Raw genomic sequence first — 22,757 nt, forward strand, 5'->3', positions numbered from 1 at the left:
TATGTTTTTACATGTGTTGGACAGATTTGCATCTTTGAGATGCCGGTTGGGTGACGAAAGATGAATAAAGATAGTTTTTGTGTAATTTTCCTTATATTGACCATTCTTTCAAGTCCAACAAGTGGTTCTCTCATTTTTTCTGTTACATCAACAAAAGTCATTTTCCATGGATTTCAAGCTCTGCAGCTTAGATTCCTTCATCTATTCATGAATAGTCGATAGACATCTTTAACCATTGACCACATGATTTTTAAGAAATTATTTTTGGAAGTCCAAGAAATGATTTGTTTATCGTTCATCTTCAATATAGGGTTCTTCGTCTTTAAATATAAGTTCAAGAATTTTATTCGGATTTTTTCATTCTAGGTAAGTTGATTTTGATTAATGGGTATCCTATGAAAAATTTATTGTTTTAGGAAGAGCAATATATTTTTATTTGAATCCCTTCTCATGAGTACTGTAAAAATAAATGTTCTCCTCATTATTAGATACATCTATTTTGAAGTTTATTTCATCAACCCTAATAATACTTGTATAAATAAATATTCTCCTCATTATTAGATACCTTTATTTTAAAGTTTATTTCCATCAACCCTAGTAATACAAATATTTCATGTCCTTGTACTTGTCTCATTTAAATTTTACGCTTCAATTAGAATATAAAAATATTTATGATTCTTTATACTAAGTTTATCAGTCCACAATGCATAAGATTCTTTCAAATAAATTGACTACAATTCAATTTTTGGTATTCGATATTTATAAGGTATTGAAAATATCAATATTATTAAGTTAAGAAGCATAAGTATTGTTGGGAGTATGTCTTAGCAATGAGTAGATACAAGATCAAGGCTTACGAATCAGTTTAGGTTGAGGCCATTAGTAATCGTAAGTCCTAGAACTACGTGTCACTATAGGTTACAAGGGTCATCTTTTAGTCTAGGCTTATACCTTATTACTTTGGACACAAGTTTAATAGTTCCATGTTATCTAGTTTTGTATCCCTTGCAAGTCCTTTGAGTTGGGGTACATGTTGGATCATGTTTAGCTCAGATATAGTACACCGGTTGTTTGTATATCCTAAAGTCTAATCTTAGATATTGTGTGACATTATATTCAGTTATCTCATACAATATCTATTAGATGCATGCGTAGACAGTAAAATTCGTGTAAAAAAAATAATAATGAAGAATGGAAAATTATAGCAACAATCGTCTTTATTATTTCAAGTGCGACTGTTACAGTCTCTATGATTTCTCTAAATTTACCTTTTAAGATATAAATTCAACGGACTTAAAGTTTTTCCTTCAGTGTAGTTTCCGAATTCTAATCCAACCCAAATTCAAATATATATATTTTTTTAAATTGAGTACTAGGAGAATAGGAATTGCTTCCAGTTTCGGAGAAGGATTTCTTTCTACAACATCTATGAAATAGATGTCTCCTCCTCATTCTTCGGAAATCAATATCAGCAAATTTTGTTACGATTCTTGCAGATGCTCTTGGGGTTCAATGTTCAATCATCTAGGTGTATGTCTTCTATTTTGTTTCTTTTCTCTTTCTTTCTTTTTTGCAGATGAATGGAAGCAATATTATGTTTTATGGAGGCTACAAAACTGTCATGACCCACAAGTACACCAAAGATGAAGGGAGCACTCTTGAGTCGTCAAGGCGTACTTCATTCTTCGGGTCTTGTACAAGCCTCTTAACTAGCGTTCATTACACAAAATATGAAAAGTAGTGCGGAATTAACACGTTTTTTTAAAAAATAATACTAAGAAACATCTTTTATAAAGTACTGAAGGAAAGTTTCCTCACCACAAGCCAACTTAAAGGCACAACTTAGATATCTTAGGGACACGACCCTTTACATTGGAAGAAAATACATAACAAGTCTTATATAAGTCTAATAATGAGTAAAATAAACATAGACTATATCCTCGAATGTATTAGGACATACCGAGTCTTGAGAGAGACAACTTCCCAAGCTTGCCTTCTAGACTTCCAATTGCCTCCAAACTATTCCTATAGAGTATAGAAAAGTATAGTTTTAGTACGAATATTGTACTAAGTATAGCATATGCAAAAATATTCAAAAGAGGATATTTTAGTTTAAATAAAGCTTTTATGACATATAAGTAAAACCTTCGTGAATATAAAATTAAAACAACATATAAATCATCATTTAGCACATAAGGTAAAACTCCGGTAATTTTAACACAAAACTACACTTTACAGTGAACTCAAAAATCTTGACAGTGAACCTACCTCTTTATATCTTGCAGTGAACTCATTTCCATTACAACTTATAGTGAATTGATTTCCCTATCCAATGTTATCCTTATACTCACTAAGGTAAGACATGATGAAATCTCCCACACAATCCTTTCAATACACACCTAAGTGATCCGCAACACCACCGACCATAGGCTTACTTCAAATGGTTAACAAGCCCACACTCAACATCAAAGCTACTAAACGAACATGCTTACATACAAGGGCTTCACATAAGAACCCTTCTCAAAGGCAACTACCAAATTACACATAGTGCAATGTGAAAGTAGCATCCCATACTCCCTCATATTAGGCACAACACTTTCATCATTCATAAACTTCATCATACAAAAAAATAATCTTAAAATGCTTTCTTGACATTAGACACTAAGTCACATAACTTCATTTACATTAAATAATGACCCATTAATAAATTCATATAAAGACCCACCAATACTCCCTCAAAATACCTACTTGTGCAATGGATTGATAGAGTCCCATACCACCACCAACCCTAAGTAGTAACCCTTTAGAAGACTTAATTCATTACACACTTTTTTGGGGCAAACTTTAATCGACATAGACCATGAGAGCTAAACATGGAATCCAAGTATTAGCCCCTACCTGATGAGGGATTCTTACTTGCCTAAGGTAGGGTCATTCTTGAGCCTTTAGCTACTCCTATGCGGGAGCATAGTTAAGGGATGAGGTGATTGCTTATAAGTAAGTCCTTATCTACGAACAAGGAGTACTCATATGAAGAACTATATTAGGTACAACATGTCAACTCACGATGTTTAACAACCCCTTCTTCAAATCCTCCCTGTGCAAAACATAACTGGCCTATGGAGTCTTAAACATTTATTACTAAAGCTTAAGGGATAAATATTGGACACCATACATAAAATCACGAAGTGTATCCATCCTCCATCATTTATAGAAAGCTCTTGGGAATATTGTGGTTTCTACTAAACACTTCATCACAACTTACGAACAGTGTCCACCCCAAAACACCCCTTCTTCTTACTATAGGGATAGTAGAGATGATCTAGAAACTTCATCTTTACCCACGTAGAGTGTCCACCCTAAAATTTCCCATTCACATTCATTAACTTCATTCATTCAAAGTGTGTGTGTGTGAGTACATGTGAGCGCACCTTTCACATAATCACCATTTTCATAACATTGACTCCTAAACATACACATACATTCATTAATTAAGTTCTTCTAATGAAGCAAGACGCAGTCGAGCATTTTCTTGTTCAGTCAGCCCATCATGAATAACAAATCTTAATAAAGGTATTTAACGTTTGTTGGCTGGACTACTTCAACTCCAAAAGCAAGTGAATATTGTGTTGCTTGAGTAAGAGCGCGATATGTTGTCCTATATGCCCACGAAGCTTTTTCAATTCTTTCATATCAAGACCATTTGGACTTGGAGAAAACTTTACTGAGCAGACTGCAAAAAGTCTTATTGAATGCTTCAATAGGAAAATTTGTTGCAGCATGATACATAGAAGATTTATGCTACTTGAAGCCAATGAGGTCACAAAGTTTATTCATTAACTTGTTATCAGATGGCTTGCCATTATCTATTATTATATAGAGCGGGGTGCCAAAGACATAGAAAATATTCACTTGGATAAATTTTCAAAATTCGCGTTCTTAACTTTTTCAAGAGAGATAACTTCAGCCCATTTTGAGAAGTAATCAGTTGCCAATGATTTACAGGTGTCCACCAGAAGATCCTTGTTGTGGCCTTACAACATCTAGTCCGCAACTGTGAATTGACCAAGATGCGATAGTTGGGTGCAATACTTCGGGCGACTGATGTATGAAATTTCATGAAATTTACAAGCATCGCACCTCCGAGCATAATTTAAGCTATCATTCAACATGGTTGGCAAATAATATCCTATCCTCTTTATGTGAAGGTGAAGTTTTGATCCAAATTGATGTGATCCACAAACTCTTGAGTGTGCTTCTTCCAGTGTTTCAATTTCTTCTTCGTCTCCCAAACATCGTAATAGCAAACACTCAATTAATCTTCTATATAATGTGTCGTTGTAGTAATGTATATGAGGTGCATGACGAAAAATGTCATTCCTTCTCTTTGAATTTTCTAGAAGTATCCCTTAACACATGTAGTCAACAGTTGGTTGTCTCCAATCTTCCTCTGCGGCTTCAGAAATAACAAGAAGAAGCTCAAACTCATTTTCTATATATTCTTCCTCGTTTGGCGTTAGTACTATCAATTTTTGACAAATAGTATCTTCTGTTTGATTGGGACGGGTTAGGGTTGAAGTTGGAAAGCCAATACATCAACTCTTTTATTTTCCGTTTTATGCACATGTTCAAGAGTTACATCTCTAGGACATCTTATAAACTTTTGAGCATAATCATGATAAGAACTCAATTCAGGTTTCTTAACCTCACAACTTTCCTAGAGTTGGTTGATCACAAACTTAGAGTCACCAAATTCTTGTAAGTATAATTGCTTCATGTCGCCGGTCAAATGAAGTTCAAGTGTCAATGGTTGGTGTTCAATGACATTATTAAAGCAACATTGGTTCAAAGTAAAGGGGAATGGTAGAATCTCTTCATGCGAAGTGATGAACTCTACGCCAGTGCTAGCTCCGCCATGATGTGCAGCCCCATCAAAATACATTCTCCAAGGAGGTTTAATTCCAATGGACATCCAATCTTTATCAGGAAGCTCATCAGTTAACTCCCAATCATCATGTTACGGATGGTCTGCCTAGAAATTAGCTAATTCCTGCCCCTACACTAATTTTTTAGGGATGTACACAAACTCAAATTGTTTAAATTAGATGTACCACCTTTCTAGTTTATCACTAAGAACATTTTTTGACATAACAAACTTGATGGGATTTGCTCATGAAATATGGTGGACAACATGATCTTGAAAATAATGCTTCATCTTTGAATGGAGAAGACAAGTGCCAAGTAACTATTAAATTGGCGAATAATTTAGCTCATTTTGTGTCATCGTTATGCTTATGTAATAAAGCGTGTTTTTCTTTTCCTTCACTATACCCTTGAGCTAAGAGATCTCTTAAAGACCTTTCTTGTGCTGCAATGTAGATTATCAATGATTTTCAAGTTATAGGGTCTACCAAAACAGTACTTTTTTCTAGATAGTACTTAATACTTTTAAAGGCATTGCTACATGATTTGTCCCAATTAAAAAGAACACTCCCCGCTAGATTTGATATGAATCTCCTCAAGTAGGCTAACTTTCCTCGGAGACTTTTTAACTCATGAATATTTTTAGGCTCAGAAATCTTTGATACTGCATCAACTTTGGCTTCATCAATTTCAATTCCTCGATGTGTCACACTATAACAATGGAACTTGCCAAATGTATATCCGAAGGAACATTTAAATGGATTCATCCTCAATTGATATATGCAGACCAACTCAAACACTTTACTGAAGTCTTTCAAATGATCATCCCTCTTTTTGTACTTTACCAACAAAATTCAACAATTTTGTGGACCAAGTTATCAAAGATATTTTGCATTGCCGTTTGATATATGATACCCGCATTCTTTAAGCTGAATGACATCACTTCGTATAAATAAATACCCTTCGGTGTGCGAAATGTGGTAAAATATTCATCCTATTGCGCCATACGAATTTTATTATAGATAGAAGAATCGTCCATGAACAAAATCGCCTCATAACCAGTGGTTGCATCAATCATAAACTCTGTAATGGGAAGATAAAAGTCATCTTTAGGTCATGCATTATTGAGATATCTAAAGTCAACACAACCTCAAATTTTAAAAGGAAAAATATTTGAAACCCATGTAGGATATTTGACCAGACGAATAAATCCTGCCGCAATGAGTTTATTAACTTCTTTTTCTATCAAACATTTATATTCTGGCCTATAACATTTTTGAGCTTGCTTAGCAGAATGAGAACCATTTTAGATTACCAATTGATGGACCACTACATTAGGTTATATCAAAGTATTTCTTTCTAACTCCAAGAGAAGACATCCCTGTATTCTTTGAGTGTATTCATATAAGTAATTTCTTCATCACAGTCCATATATACACTCAAGTAAGTTGGCCTTGGGTCTTTAGCAGTGCCAAGGTTATGTTTCTTCAAATGATCTACTATGATCTTTACTCCTTCTTCAAGTTCCGCCGGAGTAAAGAATCTTTGTCACGACCTGAAAGCACCCCGTAGAATCTAGGGCGAACACTCGGATCAGGACCGGGCGTACTTGAACCTTTGAGGTCTTTTACAAGAATTTTAACTTTCGTTCATAATATAAAACATAAAAAGTAAAGAAAAATTAAAACTTTTCACGAATAAATTAACAAAGGAAATCTTTCATAAATACTTAGAGAATCTCTTCGTCACAAGTTAACTTAAAGACACAACATAATATCTTAGGGACATGGACCTTTACATTAAAAAGAAATACATAATAATTCTTTAAATAAGAAACTAAGAAAAGGACTATGCCCTCGAATATATAAGACATACTTTGCCTTGAGAGAAACTTTCCCAAGCTTTACCTTCTAGTCTTCAACCGTGCTTCCAAAAACCTATGTTAGATAGTATAGAAAAGTATGGGGTTAGTAGAAATAATGTACTAAGTATGGCATATGCAAAAATATGAAAAAATGGACATTTTAGTAAAGCAAGCTTTCATGCAAAATAGTTATAACAATCATGAATTTAGAGTTGAAAAATTATAAGGACCAACATTTATAACATAGAGTAGAACTTTCAGAATTTTAGAAGAAAGGCACATATTACAGTAACATTAGGACTTTATGGTGTATTGCATATTCCAATTCATGTGAACCTTTTATGATTGAAGTTTCCCTAACCAAAGTTTATCATAAGATTATCTAAGGTAAGACAAGAAGGGACCGGCGATACACCCCCTTCAAGGTATACCAAAGCAATCCTTAAGATGACCAATCATAGGCTTGCCTCGTATGGAAATCAAGTCCACACTCTTGGGTAAACATGTGCCAAACACTCATTCATACGGACTCCATGTAAGTACCCTTCTCCAATAGTACTTATAGGTCACACTAAGTGCATTGTGAGAGTAGCATCCCATACTACCACTCTCACTTAGTGTTCCTAATGAATTCCCTTGGATTGAGCACTTAACAATGACTTAACCAAAATTATAGTGAATTAGGAAAAACATTACAGTGAACTAAGCAGACTCCGAAGATAGTGAACTTCAAAGGTATTGCTAATGAGGAGGTTAGCTCATTTGCATAGAAGTTTCCTAACTGAGGTTTTCCTATGACTCTCAAAGGTATGACACGAAGGAAATGTCTAAACACCTCCTTCAGTAGACACCAAGGGAATCCATAAGACTACCCATTAAAATCTTAATCCACTCGGGAGAATAAGTTACCACTCAAATGACAAGATATTAGAAGAACACCCAACAACACACCAAAGACTTCCCTTTCGGAATGCCTACTTAGTGCAATGAGTAGATGACGTCCCATACTACCATCTACCTTAAATAGTACAGTATTTTAGAAGGTTTGGCACCAAGACTTCCCTTTCGAAAGGTCCTACTTAGTGCAATGCAAGAAAAACGTCCCATACCACCACCTACCCTAAGTAGTATGTTCTTTTAGAAGACTTAGTTCATTAAGTTATTTTGTGAGAATTAGCTTAACCCATATAGAAAATGATAGCTAGACATGAAATACCCATATTATCCCCTGTTGGATGAGGGATCCTCACTTTCCTTGGGTAAGGTCATTCTTTTTAGCTTTTACCTGGCTTTCACAATAGCTACACCTATGCGGGCACATAGTGAAAGGATACAAAGATTGCTACTGAGTAACTCATTCTCTAGTAACGAGGAGTAGTAATCTCAAATGGTATATTGGAATACAATATCTAAACTCACAAAGTGTAACCACTAGTTCTTCATATCCTCTTGGTTCTAGATATAACCCCCACGGGTTCTAAACATTATAAGCGATAGGTTAAGGATAACAAGTGAACACTACATATCAACTCACAAAGTGCATTCATCCTCCGTCTTAGAATGTTCTTAGGATATAGTGGGGTTAATACTAAACACTTCATCTCAACACAGGAAGAGTGTTCACCCCAAAAATCCCCTTTAGGACTTAACTTAGCTTCATTCATTCATTCATGTGTGAATTTGTGCAAACGTAAGCACACCTAGCACATAAGCATCATTTCATTTACATTTAACTTCTATACATGCTTAGACCTTCATTCATAACATCACACACTTTACATTCTTTAGATCATCATATAAGTCCTTTAGACATAATGCTTAGCATACTTTTCATAACAAACTGCATAAAACAATTAACAAGAGTAACTTCATTTAAGTATACTCTCTAACCTACATCACATAATAGATTCATAATGCACATTTTACAAGAATAACATTATTATAATCTTACTAACATAACAAGCCTTTATGGCCACAGTCTAAATAAACAAGTAACTTAACATTCATATAATTCAAGTAAACACTTCCACCAAGAAGGTGCACCATACACACATTTCATTGAAGTATGCAATTTCATTCCCTTTTTAGCATGATTTCATGTTGTCTATGCATATGGTGTAATACTTAGTACAACTGGTGTACTATCCCCATTTTCTCCCTTCTCCCCAAACATTTTAGGTTTAGGTAGATGAAGGGCTTTTGAGATGACTTTAAAGGAACACTTGGAATTCTCATTCATCCAAATTGGGTAGGTCCTCACTTTCAGAGGGCAATTAACTATCAAGTTTATGATGTTGTTCTAGTTATAAGCCTTTTAGTTCTTTCCTTTTCTTTTGATTACTAAACATTGTATATCCTATGTGTAGAATTATTACGTTGATATATGGGATATGCCCAACTGACGTATTCTTGTTTTAAATGGTTATGATATTAGACATCCAATTTTATGACTATGTTATATTTTATGTATACCTATATGCAATAAAAGTAGAAGACTAAGTAATATTCCTATACAAAGGGTCTATATATACTCGATATGACGATATTATGTGTATGGTAGAGATCTATGTAAACCTCAATATATATATAAGAAAAGTTTTAAATATTTCCGCATATTTTGACCTATGATTGTAATAATGTAAACTAAGAGGTCAGTCTTAGTCCTCAAAGAGGACGACGATGCCAGTTACGTCTAGGGAATTTCCTCTGATGTGACAAACTTTGTATCAGAGCATGAGGATGAATATCTTTGATTTGATGTCTCTATCAACTAAGTCTATTTAGATTCTTACTCACAATGGTAAAGCTCTTCACACTTATGAATTGGAAATTATGTGATGTTTAGGAAACTCTCATTTTCTTGGAAATCCTATTTCATGCATCTAGAGTTTTTAATCTACGTTCTTTTTGCATCTAATACTTTTATTGTGATTATAGTCAATGAATACTCGAAGTTATGCTGCACAAAGAATTTATAAAGATATTTCTAATGCGGGAGATCCTCCTCGCGACAATCAATTCCCTCCTCTTGAAGAAAATATTTATGATGATCAATCTCCGGCCAATCCTCCTTCTTTGACGGATGTTGATATAAGGGATGCCTTTCTCTAAATGGACCAAGACATTACTACTCAAGCACAAGTCGTCACTACTATAGCTCAACCCATGATGGCCCAAGCTAATCGCGAGGTTATACCCCGAGCAAACCAACATGTTGGTACCATGACATTCCGTTTGAGGTATTTCGCTAGGATGATTCCCCCTACTTTCTATGTCTCTAAAGCTGAGGAAGACCCCAAGAGTTCATTATTAAATCTACAAGATCCTCTATGCTATGGGGATAGTGAGATGGTCGAGTTAGCCACTTACCAACTCAAGGATGTGATCCAGACTTGGTATGTCAAATAGAGAGACAATAGGCCTTTAGGAGTGGACCGGTGACTTGGGAGATTTTCAAGAAGTCTTTTATTGATACATTCTTTCCTAAGGAGAAGGGAGAAGACAATGTGGTGGAATCCATCAACCTTCATAAAGGAAGTATGAGTGTACTTGAATACTCTTTGAAATTCACTAAATTGTCAAAGTATGTTCCTTCTTTGGTTTCTGATCCAAAGTATGAAATGAGTCGCTTTGTGATGGGTTTGTCGGATGACTTGCAAGAAGAATTTCATTCGGACATACTACATGACAATATGAAGATTCCTCGTCTCATGGTTCATGCTCAACAAATGGAAGCGATAAGGGCTATGAGAAAGAGTAGGGATGCAAAGATGGCAAGGTCTTTTATGGTGGTTTTTCAAAGGGTTGGCTTGATACAAGGACAAGCCTAGGTTTAAGAAGAGGTCCTCAAATAAATGTCCTACGAAATTTCCTAGGAACATGATGATAGGTTGACACCCCTAAGTCTCAAAAGTGTAGAGGTACTAGCTCTCCATCCAAGAAGCAAACTTGTGGAAAGTGTAGCAAGAAGCATTATGGTGATTGCCTCATTGGGACAGACAATTGTTTTAGTTGTGGCAAGAGTGGGCACAAGGTTAGGGATTTCCCTAATGTGAAGTATCAAGACAAGGGCAATGGTCAATCCCAAGTAAGTGGGTGTGATGACACTCAGTAAAAGAATCACTCTTATGCTCTCTGCTTTTGAAGTGGGAAGGAGACTTCTCCCGATGTGTTGACCATTGTGTATGAAGTCTTCTCCATTGATTTTTATGCTTTACTTAATCCCAGTGCTATATTATCTTTTGTTACTCCTCTAGTAGCTAAAATGTTTGACAATTTTCCCGATATCTTGAATGAACCTTTCATGGTAACTACCCTTGTAGGTGAATCGGTTGCTGCAAAGAGGGTGCATAGAAATTGTCCTATAATGTTTCCCAATAGAATGACTCATGTTTTCTTAATAGAACTTAATATGTTCGATTTTGATGTCATTTTGGGGATAGATTAGTCGAATGCTTGCTTTGCCTCCATATATTGTAGAACGAGGGTGGTGAAGTTTAACTTTTAAAATGAGCCTATTTTAGTGTGGAAGGAGATAAATTCCATTCATAGAAGTTGTATCATTTCTTTTTTTTGAAATCTTTTAAGATGATCTCTAAAGCAAGCCTATATCATATTTAAGAGTCAATGATTAAGACGACGAAACTCCTCCTCTTGAGTTAGTCCCCATAGTTAGGGAATTTCTGGAGGCCTTTCCTAATGTTTCACCCAGAATCCCTCCATAATTGTAAGTTGATTTTGGTATTCACTGTTAACTGGCACAAACCCCATTTCAATTCCTCCTTATCGGATGCCTCTGGCCGAATTGAAAGAATTGAAGTCACAAATCAAAGATTTACTAGACAAAGGCTTAGTTAGACCTAGCATTTCTCCATGGGGTGCTCCGATATTGTTTGTGAAGAAGAAGGATGGATCTTTTAGAATGTGCATTGTTTATTGCCAACTCAATATATTCACTATTAAGAACAAGTATCCTCTCCCTCGGATTGACCATTTGTTTGATAAACTCCAAGAGGCAAGCTACTTTTCTAAGATTGACTTGCGATTGCGGTATCACCAACTTATGGTGAGAGTTGAGGATATATTAAATATGACATTTTTGACTAGATATGGTCATGATGAGTTCTTACTAATATTTTTTTGTCTCACTACTTCCCCAGCGACATTTATGCATGTCATGAATAGGGTCTCTCGAAGTTAACTATATTCATTTATTATTATTTTCACTGACGACATGTTGGTATATTTAAAAAATGAGGGTGATCACATAGACCATTTAATGATAGTGTTACAAGTGCTTAAGGAGACACATTTATTTGCTAAGAATAGCAAATGTGAGTTTAGATTGAGGTCGATGACGTTTCTTGGTCATATAATCTATAGTGAGGTAGTTGAAGTTGACCCAAGGAAAACCAAGGCAGTTAAGAATTGGCCTAGGCCATTGAATCCAACAAACATTAGGAGTTTCTTGGGTCTAGAGGGTTATTATCCTGGTTTGTGGATGGTTTTTCCTCCATTGCTTCTGCCTGGACTACTTTGACCCAAAAGAGTAAGATATTTTCGTCGTCGTAGGCATGTGAGAAAAGCTTTAAAATCTCTAAGCATAGGCTAACTTCCGCTCACGTTTTGATATTAACAAAGGGTACATAAGGTTACGTTGTATAATGTGATCCATCCCGAGTGGGTTTAGGGCGTGTGCTTATGAAACATGGGAAAGTAGAAGCATATGATTCTAGAAAAATTTAGGTGCATGAGAGAAACTATCCAACTCACTATATTTAGTTAGCGGCCGTAGTATTTTCTATTAACATATAATGGGATTACTTGTATGTAGTTCATGTTGATGTGTATACCGACCACAAGAGTCTCCAATATGTGTTTACTCAAAAGGAGTTTAATGTCCAACAAAGAAGGTGGTTAAAATTATTGAAAGATTACAACATGAGTGTTCTATATCACCCCGCAAGGCCTATGTGGTTGCGGATGCTCTAAGTCGAATTGCTATGGGTAGTGTGTCTTATGTAGATGAAACCAAGAAAGACCTAGTGAAAGATGTTAATAGGATGGCAAGAATGTGTGTTTTGTTGGATGATTCTCCGAATGGTGGTTTATGGTCCATCATAACTCCGACATATTTGGTAGTTGAGTTGAAGTCCACACAACACCTTAAGTTGAAGAAATCGTCTGTTCGTAAGCTTAATGAGTCATTCTCCTTAGGAGGGGATGGTGTCTTGAGGTATCAAGGAAGGTAGTGTGTTCCCAATAAAGATGGTTTTAAGAACCAAATCCTTGAGGAAGCTCATGGATCCCATTACTCCATTTCTCCAGGTTCGACTAAGATGTACCATGACCTTAGGAAAGTGTTTTTGTGGGATGGTTTTAAAAAGGACATAGCGGAGTTTGTTGCTAAGTGTCAAAATTGCCATCAAGCCAAACACCTAAAGTCGGGTGGTTTACTTCAATAAATCAAAGTTCCTACTTGGAAATTGGTAGACATCAATATGGATTTTGTAGTTGGTTTGCCGCGGACACAAAAGCAAGATGACTCTATATGGGTGATTGTAGATAGTTTGACCAAATCCACTAATTTATTGCCATCAAGTATACCTATTCAGTGGAAGATTATGAACGGATCTTCATAGATGAGATTGAATGTCACCATGGTATTTTTTTATCCATCATATCGGATAGAGGTGAACACTTGACATCTAGGTTTTGGAGGTCATTCCAACAAGGTTTGGGTACCGACGTGAAGTTAAGCACCGCTTTTCATCCTCAAAGGGATGGTCAAGCGGAGCGTACTATTGAAACCCTTGAGGTTATGCTTAGAGCTTGTATCATTTATTTCAAGAGAAATTATGATAAGCATATGCCTTTGGTGGAGTTCGCATACAACAATATTTACCATTCATCTATATTTATGGCTCCTTATGAAGCCTGGAATGGTAGGAAATGTAAATCTTCAATAGGATGGTTTGAAGTGGGCGAGTCTTAACTTTTTGGTCCCAATTTGATTTATAAGACCTTGGAGAAAGTTCATATCATAAGAAATCAGTTTCAAACAGCCTATTGTAAGAAAAAGTCTTATGCCAATCATAGGAGAAGAGATTTAGAGTTTGAATAAGGTCATAAGGTATACTTGATAATATTTCCTATGAAAGGGGTGATTAGATTTGGAAAGAAAGGGAAGCTAAGTCCTTTTTTTGGGGGTACCTACGAAATCTTGTAAAAGATTTGAAAGGTGGCATATGAGTTGAAGATTCCTAGTTAATTGGCTTCGGTTCATCCGGTTTTTCATGTTTCTACGCATAAGAAGTGTATTGGTTATACCAAGTCTATTCTTCCTAATCCTTGATGTCAAGTGAACAGGTTGAGGAACAAAGAGGTGGCTCTGTAATAGTCTTATGGAGAAACCACCTAGTTGAGGGAGCAACATGGGAGGCCGAGGCCGACATGAAGTCCCGTTATCCTCATCTCTTTCCCAATGAATTTTAGTTATTCCTATTAATTGTTAAAATAATGACTAATAAAATTGAAGTTGCGTGATTTTTGGTGAATTTTTTGCAAAATGTGCATTTTTAGTGTCATTATAGTGAGGTATGCCTATTTAACTTGAAAATTGTCAATTATTCTCTTTGGCTTGTTTTGAGTTATGTTGTGCATTTTCAAATGGTGAGTCTTTATGAAATGATTTGTAGCATGCTCGTAAGTTGAATTTTTGTATAATTGACTTATATATGGTATGTTGAGCTCTTATTGTTGTAAGAAAGATATTCACCATAATGTAATGATTGAGCCTTATGTGTGGTAATTGAAATTTTGAATTGCCTTATGGACATGATATGATTGATGTTTTTATATATCGTTGTTGGTTGGGCTGTTAGTCTTGAATCTATTCCATCCTTCAAAAGATTTTTAGTGTCATTCGGGGATGAATGTTCCAAAGGGGGGATAATGTAACAGTTCAAAAAATCTAAGATGTGTTCTAGATCCTAACATGAGTTTCATTAGGTTTAGATAATTTTTTAAGTTCAATTTCAATGAATATAAGTCATTTAGGAAGTCTAGAAACCAAAACATCCAAGAACGTCCATGACGTCAGGAAACTAGTTCAATGAGGTGCTAGCGTGCCTTAGCCTATTTTAGTAGCTTTGAGAAGTCGGAAAATGATGAAAATTTGTGGAAGGGTTTCCAACATGTATTATAGGTAATTCATAGTATAATAGTTTGTCAAGACTCCCAAGGACCAACCAAGGGCCCTTGAGGAGGACCCTTGCATTTTGGGGTCAAAGGGCTGCCCCAAGCAGTGTGCATGAACGAGTGCCATCAATGGGGAATGTGTCAATTGACGGGGCGTCGATTGCCACCGTTGTGGTCACTTAGAAAAAATCTTAAAAGATTCATGTTTCATAGGTTCTGAATCATCGATGGATGTGCAGCATCGGAGGTGCGCAACGCCTTTCTGTTGACATAATATTCGTCGATCGTGGTGTCGTCAGTGATGGGAATGGTTTTGCTGCACGTTTTCACTTAAGTCATTTAATTAGTTGGCTTAGATAGGAGGTTAATTAGGGGTTAGGGGAGGTATAATTAAGTTTGTTAACTGTCACAACCCAAAACCATACCCTAGAAGTAAGGGCGCAATCTCGGATTGTGTTACGGCGTCGTCGAACTCTCGGAGTTCATAGACAAGCCTCTTTTATATCATTCATTGCATATACATAGTGAAAAGTAGTGAGGAATTAAAACTTTTCACAAAACATAATAAATTCATTAAAATCTCTTTCATATAGAAGTAATAGAAAATACTAAGTCTCAATCTCATAATCTTAAGACACAAAAATACTTGATACACGACCCATACTTCAAAATACTTATATAGAAATACTAAGTCTATTACAATACTTCTATAAGAAACATAAAAGATATATATGCCCTCGAGTCAATCCAGGACATACTTCAACTTCTCTTGAACGATCTTCTAAGTTTAAGTCTTCACTTCTCCAAATCCTCACCTATCATGAACTATATAGAAAGAAGTATGGAGTTAGTACAACGACATGTACTAAGTATGGATTATCCATAAAAATCATGGAAACGGACTTTATTGAAAATATGGATCTTTTCATTTTTCAAAACATATTTTTATCATAATAACATCATAAATAAATTTTGAAACACATAAGATACTTCTAGCATGTAATTCATAAAGTCATCCTAAGATTCACTTATGTCAGACAAAGAGAGACCGCCCATACACCCTCTCTAGATGTGCCTAAAAGACCCTTAAAATTACCTATAGTGAGTGACATACATTCTTACAAAGCAATCATAAACATCAAGGTAACATTCTTCTATCGAAGGTGAACTCTAAGTCTCAGTTGAGTGAGTTGTGAAGCGACCGGGCATACAATCCCGTACACACACACTTAAGAGATCCTATTTATTCCCTAAGATAGAATCATGCTCACATAATACATCAACAAATAGATGATATGACATTCTCTTCCCAAAGGCTATCAAAATACCTTAATTAAATCAAGAGGATAATGTCCATAGTGACCTCTTCAAGATTACCTAAATAGTCCTTAAGACTAACAAAGTATTAGATCATGTCTACAAAATCAACAAACTTCCTTAACTAGAGTCATACTCAAGACTTCCAAAGATAAGACATGAAGAGATTATCTCCCTTATGCCCTCTCCACACTTTTGCTATGGAATCCTTAAGTCACTTTAGATTTAGTACTCATTTATTTACGTACTCCTTAACACAAGTCATTAGTTCATTAAGACACATACATCACATAAAGGTCATTCAAAAAATGGTCATGGACAAGACCTAGGAACTCCACATAACACCTTCAAAGTCTATTGTGCAATGTCTAGATAGCGTCCCAAACAACCACCTAAACTCCATAAACTCCTCGAATGCTAATAGGTTTTCCATATAATGATCATAGGAAATAACCGACATAGACCATGATACCAAGACATGGAATCCGGAGTTCTATCCTACTCCGATGAGGTTTTTCAACTTTACAATGATAGAACTTAAACACATCTAATGTAGCCACATGGTTAAGGAATATGAAGGGAATACTTTGTATTCTAGTCTCATATTAAACAAGAACTACTGTCCCTTACCATACTCACTCCATGCTAGCCTCCGTTCTCGAAGAGTAATTCATTCATCAGGTCACATAAAAAGGTTCCATAAAAAGTTCATAACCCAATCACATTTACCCTACCAAGGAAGGTCCACTAGGGGTACCTCCCAATGGTGAGAAGAATCTCATAATGACTTTCCTAAGGATTAATATGATTCCGTTCCAACCAATTAACCTTAAGTCAAGTATTCATTTTACTTTGAAGGATACCATTACGGCTTACACTTCAATTAATCTTAGCCTTTCCCTTAAGTCAAGGTTTTCACATAATAGACTCTCATATCATCATTTAAAGTCACACGTCATTCATACATTCAAGAATAAGATATCTTAACACCCTAAATCAAGATATCACATATTCATAATCATATATACACCAAGCAAGAGATAAAAGTCAATCAAGACAAGAAATCACATACTTCACTTTTAGCACATAATACAAGTCATTATAGAAACACCTCCAAGACAATCTAACATATTAGAGTCATCATATATGTCATCATAACATCATTAATATACTCCACATAGACTCATAAAGTCAATTAGAAATAACAAATACTTAACTTATAAGTATAATCATAATGTCATAGTCAAAGTCTAACATGATCACTTAAGGCAACATAACTAGAAGAAGTACATATAAAACTATATAAACTCACATGTAGATAGACAATGTCATGCTTCACATAATAAAACTACACAAATAGCCACATAACTTCAAGTAGTTTCCAATAAGGCCATGCTCATCATATTGCATAAAGTAACGCCGACAAGGCCACGTAAATTGCAAGTAAAACCCATAACACCGCCACCATAAGTGGACCATACCAATCACAATAGAATCGAAGTATAATTAACATAAAATTAAATAAATCCAGTCAGCATACTTTCATTCCCTTATTCACACTTCAAGGATGATAATTATTCACTTATATGAAGAAGTTTGACACAAAAACCCCGTACCAAGCTCCCTCTTCTATTGGGTATTCAATGGAGGTTTTGGGATATTTTATAAGAGTTGTAGGTTTATGAATTTGAAGAATGAGGTCTTCCATGTGATTACCCTTTATATACTTAATTAAAATACCCAGAATACCCTTAATAAACGGTACATGAATTAATTTCGAAGTGGGGTGAATTTACCAATTCACCCCTAATTTGGCAGCAAACATGTGCAGGAAGGCAGTTGCGTGCGCCGCCTGCTCTTGACGGGCCGTCATAGCCACGACGAGGCGTGAAAGCCCTCCGTCGTTTACTACAGTGGCTGGACAAGCTTCCTTTCCCTCCCATTATTATTTCCTAATTGATTACACCATTTGATCGGGCGTCATGTCCACGAGTGTCCGTCGACTGCTCCGTCGTTTGGGGTCTGCCTGGGACTGCCATGGCCACAGTTTTGGGTCCTTCCTTAAGGACCCTTAGATGGTCCTTGGGGATAATTTTGCAGACTTTTCCAACCTAAATAAGATCGTATATAAGTTTAAAACCTCTCACGTAAACTTAATCCAAAACGAACACGTAAAACACGACGAAACATGCCTAGACGTACAAGGTCGATTCAAGGCATATCTTTCGAACACCTTGGACGTTGTTGGTCGTTTGACCTCCAAACTTCAAGAAACTTTAAATGATGTCGAAAAATGATAAATTAACTCTATTAATAACCTTAAACCACAAATAAACACATATAAACCCATTCAATCACATTTTAGACATTTAGGAGACTTATTCGTCGAACGTTTTGGTCGTCCCTTGACGTTTGACTTCCAACACCTCTAATATTTTAGATAATTCCTACATACCATATATAAGAAATATTTAGGACCTTAGAAAATAAATAAAAACATGTTAGTCTCTAGTTAACGTAGGTCCTCTTTGGGGTCTTACATTAACTCAATATTTAATGCCCTAACCTAATCTCTCATAATTCACAAACAAAAAACTCTCTTCCTTCTATATTATTTTGCTCTCCAAGAGAAACCCCATTGAAGATCAAGCTAGAGATGTGTTAAAGAGCTGCATATGGTAGAAATTATCCATCAATTATAAAGGTATGGGATCTCTCTAACCTTTGAGACCTCTTTCTTCAAAGGGTTCCCATAAGGTATGGGATCCCTTTAACCTTTGAGACCTCTTTCCTCAAAGGTTTCCATAAAATTGAATTTCAAAATTTGGGTTTTAAGAGAGTTTTCATCCAATACAAAATTGATGTTATGAATTACTTTGTATATGATTTGTTTTGGATAAAATAAATATATTAACATGTATTTTAACTCAATTATGTATTATCTTGATGAATTTGTATAGTTTGTAGAAGATAACCTATTTCCCTTAACCCTAGGTTATGTTCTTTATATGAATTGTGTAATGTTGGTTCAATTTAATTGGTTATTGGTTGAATTACAACTCGATGATTTTATTATATACATTAGGAGTTGATTAGGATGAATTTGAGTCCTATAATGCTATTTCTTGAGTATTTCATCAAGGTTATGAAGTATATTATGGATTTGACTTAAGTCTGTTGTCTTAAGCTGTGAACTAGTAGTGAATTGTGATGTAGTGACACAATTGGATTTATTATAATGTTTTTTATGGGTATTTGATAATATTACATCCTTGTTGGGTTAAGTTAAGGGTTTATGGTAAGACCTTTTTGATCAATTATGAAGGATATTTGGTAAGTCTTCTGATTTCAACTCTTTACTTCAAATATGGTTACTTGTGGTTACGTGATGTTGTCATAATGAGATATGCTTTGTATTAGGATTTATAGGGATGGTATGATTTTTAATTGAAAGTCTTTACTATGGTTTGTGAAGTGTTGTATAAGATGTAAATGCTATAAGGATGGTGATGATTTACCAATGTGCCTTATCATGATATGAATATGTTAACATGCTAACCTCACTTGTGTGAATTGTAATGAAAGCACAATATTCATTCAATTCTTATTGATCTACGATTATGATGATGTCAATACAACGGTTAGACCCTATGACCTACATTAAGTTATGAATATTAATAAAGGCATTAAAGACATTTCAAAAGGGGGTCTGGCTTTGACCGAGTGTACTAAAGTGAGGAGTGTCCCTTCCTACGTATGAAAAGTAGGATCACTAATATACTCTTGCTATTGGAGACATTAATGCATGTAGCATAAATAGTGTCCCAACAATATCTCCTCGTTCTTGAACTATGTTGCCCCCATATAAATAATAGCTAGTGGATCCACGTAGTTTCTATGTTGATGTTTTTGTACTACCTTCGCAAGTAGTTCACCTTCTTTTGTTGTAAGGGTTTCACAACACCGGATTAAACATTAGGTAATGTGGTCTATGTCGGTTAAGCAAATATGTTCCCAAAAGGTAAAATAAATTAATGGAATAAACTCTAACTAAGATAACCCAAGGGGTTTAACTTAGTCTAGGTGGGGGTATGAGACTTTGCCTGAAAATTGCACTAGTTCGACATCAAGGAAGTCTTAGGAGGTTGTTCTTATGTATGTATATGATTATAATGATACATGATATGTATATGATGAACTTTCACATTGTGGATACTATATGTTGATTAGTTTCACGTATGAATTTGTGTTGGTCTACATTGTTAAAGTACGATGATATGTACAGTTAAATGGCATACGATGTGAAGTGGGATGTTGGTCATGATTATTGTTGGGTTAATTCATTGATTAAGGTTATGGGGCATTGCTTTGTCATAGCTCTTGTTGACATAATAGGGGTTTCATGGGTAATTTTCATGCTTTGGTTATGATATATTGAACTCCTATTCATGCCTATAGATGTTAGTACTTTCTGATATAGTTGCGTGACTATATGTCCAATTATGGTCAATGCATGTTGAGTTGACTAGACTTAGTGTTGTTTGTCTTGTGATGTACATGCTTTGGATTTAATGAATGCGTCTCATTGATTGGTATGGTCTTATTTAATGTGCATAAAGCTTTTCAAAGTAAATTGCATACTTTAAATAAATTGTATCTTTTCTTAGCATGATTTAAGATATGTGTGCGTATGGTCTCATACTTAGTATAAGTGCTGTACTAACCACATTTCTTCCTTTTCCCCAACATTTTTGGTTCCGGTCGGTGATGGTCATTTGGATACGATGTTAAAGAAGACATGGAATTATTAATCATCCAAGTTAGGTAGGCCCTCAATTTCCGAGGGCAATGTCACTATCAAGCCCATGATGTTGCTTTAGATTTAAGACTCTAATATTTTTTTCCTTTTAATTTTGATATTAAGCATTGTGTGACCTATATGTTGTCTTATTTTATTGATGTATGGCCTAGGACAAATAGTTATGCTCTTATTAGATGGTTATGAGATGAGACGACAATTTGAGACTATGTTATAGTTAGTATATATATGTGTGTGTGTGCAATAAAAGTAGAAGACTAAGTAATCTTCATATACGAAGGGTCTATGTATACTTGATATATATATACATATATACTATGTGTATGTAAAGGTCTATGTAAACTTCAACGTAGAAGTAGTAAAAAGTTTTAAATTTTTGCTAATTTTTTCCTAAGAATGTAATGATGTAATATAAGTGTCTAGTCTTAGTCCTCAAAGAGGACGACGATGTCGGTTACGTCAAGGGGGTATTCACAGATGTGTTACGTCTAGGGGGTCTTCCCGTATGTGACACCATTCAATACCAACACACTATAGAAACATATATATAGTTAGGAACTTCACATATTAACCATCCTCCAAGGCAACCACCAAGTTACACTTGGTGCAATGTGAAAGTAGCCTCATATACTACTACTTCCACTTAGTTTTCCTTAGGAATCACCTTAGAAAAGTCACATCACATCGATCATATACTAAGATTTAACCATAAAAGTCATAAGATGAACATTCTTTCTTAAAATTAAATATAAAGTCACTTTACTATCATTTGAATCATCTAAGGACCCATTCATACATTTCATATAAGGACACACAAAAACTCCCTCCAAGTGCCTACTTGTGCAATTGTTAGGTAGCGTCCCATTCCAATACCACCCTAAGTAGTACACCTTTAAGAAGACTTAGTTCATTTACATACATTTTTTGGGGATAGATTTAACCGACATAGACCATGAGAGCTAGATATGGAATCCTTGTATTAAACCCTACCGGATATGAGATCCCCACTTGTCTAAAGTAGGATCATTGTCTTTAGCCTTTACATGGGATCTCCAATACCTACATCTATGCGGGCGCATAGTTAAGGGATAAGGATATAGCTACTAAGTAACTCATTCTCTACTAATAAGGATCACTCATCTCAATAGGTATATTGGATAAAACATCTCTACTCACGAAATGTACCCACACCATCTTCAAATCCTGTTGATGCTAAGCACAACTCCCCAACGGAGTCTAATACATTCGTTGACTATACGTAAGAGATAACTATTGAACACGACACACTACACCATTTTCAGCCTACAACAACACCACGCAAGTGTAGCCTAAACTAGCGAAAAGTGTGGCCTTTGATAAAAGGCTACAGTTTTGGACATTCAGCAACACTTTTTAGGGGCTGCCCAAAAGAAGCATAACCTTTAAAATTAGGCAACACTTTTTAAATGTTGCCATCTTTGGCTACACTTATAAAGCGTAGCCAAATAGGTATAAGGGCACGCTTTAAAGGCGTGCATTATCAACAACTATTTTTTGTTAGACTACACTTAAAAGCGTTGCCTTTTCACATTTATTAGTCACACTTAAAAAGTGTTGCCTTTTATTGGTCATCTATTGCAACACTTTCAAAGTGTA

The sequence above is a fragment of the Solanum pennellii genome, chromosome 7, assembly GCF_001406875.1.
Source record: "Solanum pennellii chromosome 7, SPENNV200".
Taxonomy (NCBI): Eukaryota; Viridiplantae; Streptophyta; class Magnoliopsida; order Solanales; family Solanaceae; genus Solanum; species Solanum pennellii.